The following is an 8,907-nucleotide window of genomic DNA, read 5'->3' as shown; positions in this document are numbered from 1 at the left end:
ATTTGAATTTTATTCTTCCTTTAATTTTCGAAAATCATCAACTCCTTTTTAAAATTTATTTTCGAAATCTAACTTTCAAATTTAATTTTTATTTTAATTAAATTTCGAAATTCTCTCTCTCATCTCCTTCTATTTACTTATTCATCTACTAACACTTCTCTCCCATCCAAAAATTCGAACACCACCTCCCTCTCTGTGTTTGAGTTTTTCCTCTTCTCTTCTTTACATTACATTTTTTTCTTCTTCTACTCACACAAAGGAACCTCTCTCTACTGAGGCAAAGAGGATCCCTATTATTTTCTGTTTTCTTCTTTTTCATATGAGCAGGAGCAAGGACAAGAACATCCTTGTTGAAGCAGATCCTGAACCTGAAAGGACTCTGAAAAGAAAACTAAGAGAAGTTAAAATACAATAATCCAGAGACAACCTTACAGGAAATTTCGAACAAGAATAGGAGATGGCAGCCGAAAATAATAATAATGCAAGGAGGATGCTTGGTGACTTTACTGCACCTAATTCCAATTTACATGGAAGAAGCATCTCTATTCCTGCCATTGGAGCAAACAATTTTGAGCTGAAACCTCAATTAGTTTCTCTGATGCAACAGAACTGCAAGTTTCATGGACTTCCATCTGAAGATCCTTTTCAGTTCTTAACTGAGTTCTTGCAAATCTGTGATACTGTTAAGACCAATGGGGTTGACCCCGAGGTCTACAGGCTTATGCTTTTCCCGTTTGCTGTAAGAGACAGAGCTAGAATATGGTTGGACTCTCAACCCAAGGATAGCCTGAACTCTTGGGATAAGCTGGTCACGGCTTTCTTAGCCAAGTTCTTTCCTTCTCAAAAGCTGATTAAGCTTAGAGTGTATGTTCAAACCTTCAGACAGAAAGAAGGTGAATCCCTCTATGAAGCTTGGGAGAGATACAAGCAACTGACCAAAAAGTGTCCTTCTGACATGCTTTTAGAATGGACCATCCTGGATATATTCTATGATGGCCTGTCTAAATTAGCTAAGATGTCATTGGATACTTCTGCAGGTGGATCCATTCACCTAAAGAAAACGCCTACAGAAGCTCAAGAACTCATTGACATGGTTGCTAATAACCAGTTCATGTACACTTCTGAGAGGAATCCTATAAGTAATGGGACGCCTCAGAAGAAGGGAGTTCTTGAAATTGATACTCTGAATGCCATATTGGCTTAGAATAAAATATTGACTGCAAGTCAATATGATTTCTCAGAGTCTGAATGGAATGCAAGCTGCATCCAACAGTACTCAAGAGGCATCTTCTGAGGAAGAAGCTTATGATCCTAAGAACCCTGCAATAGCAGAGGTAAATTACATGGGTGAACCCTATGGGAACACCTATAACCCCTCATGGAGAAATCATCCAAATTTCTCATGAAAGGATCAACAAAAGCCTCAACAAGGCTTTAATAATGGTGGAAGAAATAGGTTTAACAATAGTAAACCTTTTCCATCATCCACTCAGCAACAGACAGAGAATTCTGAGCAGAATCCATCTAGCTTAGCAAATTTAGTCTCTGATCTATCTAAGGCCACTCTAAGTTTCATGAATGAAACAAGGTCATCCATTAGGAATTTGGAGGCACGAGTGGGCCAGCTGAGTAAGAAGATCACTGAAACCCCTCCTAGTACTCTCCCAAGCAATACAGAAGAGAATCCAAAGAGAGATTGCAAGGCCATTGATATAACCATCATGGTCGAATCCAAGGAGGAAGGGAAGAACGTGAATCCCAAGGAGGAAGACCTCCTGGGACGTCTAGTGATCAATAAGGAGTTTCCCTTTGAGGAACCAAAAGAATCTGAGGCTCATCTAGAGACTATAGAGATTCCATTAAACCTTCTTACGCCCTTCATGAGCTCTGATGAGTATTCTTCTTCTGAAGAGAATGAGGATGTTACTGAAGAGCAAGTTGCCAAGTTCCTTGGTGCAATCATGAAGCTGAATGCCAATTTATTTGGTAATGAGACTTGGGAAGATGAACCTCCCCTGTTCACCAATGAACTAAATGCATTGGATCAACTGAGATTGCCTCAGAAGAAATAGGATCCTGGAAAATTCCTAATACCTTGCACCATAGGCACCATGACCTTTGAGAAGGCTCTATGTGACCTTGGGTCAGGAATAAACCTCATGCCACTCTCTATAATGGAGAAACTTAGAATCTTTGAGGTGCAGGCTGCTAGAATCTAGTTAGAGATGGCAGACAATTCAAGAAAACAGGCTTACGGACAAGTAGAGGACATGTTAGTAAAGGTTGAAGGCCTTTACATCCCTGCTGATTTCATAATCCTAGATACTGGGAAGGATGAGGATGAATCCATCATCCTTGGAAGACCCTTCCTAGCCACAGCAAGAGCTGTGATTGATGTGGACAGAGGAGAATTGATCCTTCAACTAAATGAGGAAACCTTGTGTTTAAAACTCAAGGATCTCTCTCTGTAACCATGGAGAGGAAGCATGAAAAGCTTCTCTCACTGCAGAGTCAACCAGAGCCCCCACAGTCAAACTCTAAGTTTGGTGTTAGGAGGCCACAACCAAACTCTAAGTTTGGTATTGAACTCCCATATCCAAACTCTAAGTTTGGTGTTGGAAAGTCTCAACAATGCTCTGAACATCTGTGAGGCTCCATGAGAGCTCACTGTCAAGCTATTGACATTAAAGAAGCGCTTGTTGAGAGGCAACCCAATTTTTATTTATCTAATTTTATTTTTATTTTTATTGTTCTTTCATGTTTTATTAGGTTCATGATCATGTGGAGTCACAAAATAAATAGAAAAATTAAAAACAGAATAAAAAATAGCAGAAAAAAATCACACCCTGGAGGAAGGGCTTACTGGCGTTTAAACGCCAATAAGGAGCATCTGGCTGGCGTTCAACACCAGAACAGAGCATGGATCTGGCGTTGAACGCCAAAAACAAGCAGCATCCTGGCGTTCAGACGCCAGGAATGCACACTGAGGAAAGCTGGCGCTGAACGCCAGAAACAAGCATAGAACTGGCGTTGAACGCCAGAAACATGCTGCATTTGGGCGTTGAACGCCCAGAACAAGCATCAATTCGGCGTTTAAATGCCAGAATTGCATGCAAAGGCATTTTACATGCCTCAATAGAGCAGGGATGTAAATCCTTGACACCTCAGGATCTGTGGACCCCACAGGATCATCTCAGCATCTGTGGACCCCACAGGATCCCCACCTACCTCCGCTCAAACTCTCCCCTCTTCTCATTCATCCTCTCTTCCCAATAAACACCTTTCCCCAAAACCCTTCACCAATCACCTCAATCTCTCTCTTCCCTATTACCCATTCACCACTCACATCCATCCACTCTTCCCTATAAACCTACCTCACAAACCCCACCTACCTTCAAAATTCAAAATCACTTTCCCACCCAAACCCACCCCATATGGCCGAACCTTAACCCCTCTCCCTCTACTATATAAACCTCTCTATTCTTCTTCATTCTCACACAACACAACCCTCTCATCCCCTTCTTGGCCGAAACACAACCCTCTCTCCCTCTCTTCCATATCTTCTTCTTCTTCTTCTTTTCTTTCTTCTCTTGCTCGAGGGCGAGCAATATTCTAAGTTTGGTGTGGTAAAAGCATAAGCTTTTTGTTTTTCCATTACCATTGATGGCACCTAAGACCAGAGAATCCTCTCGAAAAGGAAAAGGGAAGACAAAAGCTTCTACCTCCGAAATTCATCTCCAAAGCCCATCAAGACCACTTCTATGATGTTGTGGCCAAGAAGAAGGTGATCCCCGAGATCCCTTTCAAACTCAAGAAAAATGAGTATCCGGAGATCCGACATGAGATCCAAAGAAGGGGTTGGGAAGTTCTAACAAACCCCATCCAACAAGTCAGAATTCTAATGGTTCAAGAGTTCTATGCCAATGCATGGATCACTAGGAACCATGATCGAAGTAAGAACCCGAACCCAAAGAATTATCTCACCATGGTTCGGGGGAAATACTTAGATTTTAATCCGGAAAATGTGAGGTTGGCGTTCAACTTGCCAATGATGGAAGAGAACGCACGCCCCTACACAAGAAGAGTCAACTTTGATCAAAGGTTGGACCAAGTCCTCATGGACATATGTGTGGAAGGAGCTCAATGGAAGATTGACTCAAAAGGCAAACCGGTTCAACTGAGAAGACTGGACCTTAAGCCTGTAGCTAGAGAATGGTTGGAGTTCATTCAATGCTCAATCATTCCCACTAGCAACCGGTCTAAAGTTACAATAGACCGGGCCATCATGATCCATAGCATCATGATTGGGGAGGAAGTGGAGGTTCATGAGATTATACCTCAAGAACTCTACAAAGTAGCTGACAAGTCCTCCACTATGGCAAGGTTAGCCTTTCCTCACCTTATTTGCCACCTATGCAATTCGGTTGGGATTGACATAGAGGGAGATATCCTCATTGAAGAGGACAAGCCCATCATTAAGAAAAGGATGGAGCAAACAAGAGAGCCTATTCATGGATCTCAAGAGACGCATGAAGAAGCTCATCACCAAGAAATCCCTGAGATGCCTCAAGGGATGTACTTTCCTCCACAGAATTTTTGGGAGCAAATCAACACCTCCCTAGAAGAACTGAGTTCCAACATAGGACAACTAAGGGTGGAACATCAAGAGCACTCCATCATCCTTCATGAAATTAGAAAAGATCAAAGAGCAATGAGGGAGGAGCAACAAAGACAAGGAAGAGACATAGAAGAGCTCAAGGACATCATTGGTTCCTCAAGAAGGAAACACCACCACCACTAAGGTGGACTCATTCCTTGTTCTTAAATTTTCTATTTTTCGTTTTCTTTATGTTAAGTGTTTATCTATGTTAGTGTCATATTACATGATCATTAGTATTTAGTAACTTTGTCTTAAAGTTATGAATGTCCTATGAATCCATCACCTCTCTTAAATGAAAAATGTTTTTAATTCAAAAGAACAAGAAGTACATGAGTTTCGAATTTATCCTTGAACTTAGTTTAATTATATTGATGTGGTGACAATACTTTTTGTTTTCTGAATGAATGCTTGAACAGTGCATATGTCTTTTGAAGTTGTTGTTTAAGAATGTTAAATATGTTGGCTCTTGAAAGAATGATGAATAGGAGACATGTTATTTGATAATCTGAAAAATCATAAAAATGATTCTTGAAGCAAGAAAAAGCAGTGAATACAAAGCTTGCAGAAAAAAAAATGGCAAAAAAAAATTAAAAAAATTAAAAAAAAGCAAGCAGAAAAAGCCAAAAGCTCTTTAAACTAAAAGGCAACAGCAAAAAAGCCAATAACCCTTAAAACTAAAAGGCAAGGGTAATAAAAAGGATCCCAAGGCTTTGAGCATCAGTGGATAGGAGGGCCTCAAGGAATAAAATCCTGGCCTAAGCAGCTAAACCAAGCTGTCCCTAACCATGTGCTTGTGGCGTGAAGGTGTCAAGTGAAAGCTTGAGACTGAGCGGTTAAAGTCAAGGTCCAAAGCAAAAGAAGAGTGTGCTTAAGAACCCTAGACACCTCTAATTGGGAACTTTAGCAAAGCTGAGTCACAATCTGAAAAGGTTCACCTAGTTATGTGTCTGTGGCATTTATGTATCCGGTGGTAATACTGGAAAACAAAGTGCTTAGGGCCACGGCCAAGACTCATAAAGTAGATGTGTTCAAGAATCAACATACTGAACTAGGAGAATCAATAACTCTATTGATGGGATATTTTTGCGGAAAAACGAATTTCTCCAAAATACCCAGATCTAACCGGCAAGTGCACCGGGTCGCATCAAGTAATAATAACTCACGGGAGTGAGGTCGATCCCACAGGGATTGAAGGATTGAGCAATTTTAGTTTAGTGGTTGATTTAGTCAAGCGAATCAAGATTTGGTTGAGAGATTTGTGATTTGCAGAATTTAAATTGCATAGAAAGTAAAGGAAATGGGTGAATTGCATGAAATTAAAGAGAACTGGAATTTAAAGTGCTGAATCTTAAAGAGAAAGAAATTAAATGGCAGAAACTTAGAACGCAAGAAATGTAAATTACAGAATCTGAAAGTGCAAGAAATGTAAATGGCTTGAATTGTAAAGGGAATTGGGAGTTGGATTTGCAGAAATTAAACAAAGAAAAGTAAATTGCAACAAACAGAGAAGTAAAGGATGTCTTGAATCAAACCGGATCTTAAAACAGAAATGTAAATAAGCATGAAAACAGTAAACAGGGAATGGGAAATGGGAAATCCGGATCTCAGGACCCAAGAGACTAGAAAACCAAGTCTAGATCTCAATGCCTTCCTAGATCCAACAAGAACAATTGCAAAGGAAATGTAGATTGCAAAGAAAGTAGATGAAAAGCAATTAACCGAAACTGAAATTCAATTAAGTAGAAAATTAAACAAGATCCCAAGGTGAAATTGAAACAGAAGTTCTTCAATTCTCCACCCAAGATCCAAGACAAGAAAAGTAAAGAGTGCTGGGCAAGAACAAGGAAGAAGAGAGATCAATTCTCCTCCCAAATTCTCTTGAATTAAAACAACAATGCTAAGGAATGTAAAAGTGAGCTCTAAGCGAACCGAAAAGAAAGCTATTCTGAAAAACTAAAAGGGAAGCTCCCTTAAAAACTTAAATTCTATGCTATTTATACACTTTCTTCAAATGGTCTTCAAGCCTTCAATTGGGCCTTTGCTCTTGATGGAATTGGGTTGAGATAGGCCTTGGTTGATTGCTCTTGGAGTTTGGGGAAGAACCGAATTGAACCGGGTTAGAATTATGAAAGCTTGAGTAAAAGTTGGAGTAAAAGTTAGGGGCTAACTTTTGCTCCAACTTTTCACATCAGCACCCTTCCTTGCTGATACCAACGTTGGGGCAAAAGTTAGGGGTCTAACTTTTGCTCCAACGTTGGCCTCCCCTTGCTTATTCATGGCGCCAACGTTAGCCAAAAAGTTAGGGGCTAACGTTGGCACAAACTTTTGCTAGTCCAGGGAATGTTTTTCATGCGCCAACATTAGCCAAAAAGTTAGGGGCTAACGTTGGCGCAAACTTTTGCTCATCCAGGGAGTGTTTTGTGATGCCAAAAGTTAGCCAAAAAGTTAGGGGCTAACTTTTGCTCCAGCTTTTGCCCAAAAGTTAGCCAAAAAGTTAGGGGCTAACTTTTGCTCCAGCTTTTTCCCAAAAGTTAGCCAAAAAGTTTGAGGCTAACTTTTGGTCCAGCTTTTTGCTTCCTGGTTCATTTTCAATTAATCCAAAAGTTTGAGCTAAAGTTTGAGGCAAACTTTTGCTCAAACTTTTTGTCCTCTCTTCCTCCTAACGATTCCTTCTTGCTTCACCCTTTCTCCAAGCTTTCTTCACCTATCATCAATCAACAAAACGCATCAAAGGTATGCTCAAAATCATGAGATATTCATTCTTTCATAATATGTGACAATTATAGCATAAAACCTCATGAAATAGCATGAATTCATACATGGTTGATTAAATCAAAGGAAACATGAAAATCTACCCAATTGGCTTACTTATGGCTCAAGAAAGTGCATAATTCAGTTGAAAACAAAAGAAAAAGGCTAGTGAAACTAGGCTAAGATGACTTGTCATTAACTATCTGAATTCTAAGTTCCTATAGATGCCAATCATTCTGAACTTCAATGGATAAAGTGAGATGCCAAAACTATTCAAGAGGCAAAAAGCTACAAGTCCTGCTCATCTGATTGGAGCTATGTTTCATTGATATTGTGGAATTTATAGTATATTCTCTTCTTTTTATCCTATTTAATTTTCAGTTGCTTGGGGACAAGCAACAATTTAAGTTTGGTGTTGTGATGAGCGGATAATTTATACGCTTTTTCGCATTGTTTTTAGTATGTTTTTAGTAGGATCTAGTTACTTTTAGGGATGTTTTTTTAGTTTTTATATTAAATTCACATTTCTGGAATTTACTATAAGTTTGTATATTTTTTTGTGATTTCAGGTATTTTCTGGCTGAAGTTGAGGGACTTGAGCAAAAATCAGATTCAGAGGTTGAAGAAGGACTGCTGATGCTGATGGATTCTGACCTCCCTGCACTCAAAGTGGAATTTCTGGAGCTACAGAACCTCAAATGGCACGCTTCCAATTGCGTTAGAAAGTAGACATCCAGGGCTTTCCATAAATATATAATAGTTCATACTTTGGATAAGGATTGACGATGTAAACTGGCGTTCAACGCCAGTTCCATGCTGTAGTATGGCGTCCAGCGCCAGAAACAGGCTGCAAAGTGGAGTTCAACGCCAGAAACACGTTACAAACTGGCGTTCAACTCCAAGAATAACCTCTCCACGTGTAAACTTCAAGCTCAGCCCAAGCACACACCAAGTGGGCCCCGAAAGTAGATTTCTGCATCATTTACTTACTTCTGTAAACCCTAGTAGCTAGTCTAGTATAAATAGGACTTTTTACTATTGAGTTTTCATCTTTGGATTATCTTTTGATCCTTTGATCACGTTTTGGGGGCTGGCCTCTCGGCCATGCCTGAACCTTTCACTTATGTATTTTTCAACGGTAGAGTTTCTACACACCATAGATTAAGGTGTGGAGCTCTGCTGTTCCTCAAAGATTAATGCAAAGTACTACTGTTTTTCTATTCAATTCAACTTATTCCGCTTCTAAGATATTCATTCGTACTTCAGTATGATGGATATGATGATCGAGAAAGTCATCATCATTCTCAACTTATGAACACATGCCTGACAACCACTTCCGTTCTACCTTAGATTGAATGGATATCTCTTGGATATCTAGTACAGGGGACCGAGTCCGAGTTATTAGTGTCTTTGTGGTATAAGTTAGAACCCATGGATGGCTATTCCTGAGATCCGGAAAGTCTAAACCTTGTCCGTGGTATTCCGAGTAGGATCTG

General features: G+C 39.9%; 1 non-coding gene across 1 annotated transcript; it reads right to left on the bottom strand.

Annotated features, from left to right (window-relative positions):
* Positions 1 to 853: 853 nt before the first annotated feature.
* On the bottom strand, positions 854 to 961 carry LOC112739197 (small nucleolar RNA R71). The gene has a single exon (XR_003170134.1). It is a non-coding gene; the product is annotated as a small nucleolar RNA R71 (small nucleolar RNA).
* Between the last annotated feature and the right edge of the window lie 7,946 nt (positions 962 to 8,907).

This window comes from Arachis hypogaea, chromosome 13 (genome assembly GCF_003086295.3).
Source record: "Arachis hypogaea cultivar Tifrunner chromosome 13, arahy.Tifrunner.gnm2.J5K5, whole genome shotgun sequence".
Lineage (NCBI taxonomy): Eukaryota > Viridiplantae > Streptophyta > Magnoliopsida > Fabales > Fabaceae > Arachis > Arachis hypogaea.
This window is presented reverse-complemented; position numbering and strand designations above follow the sequence as displayed.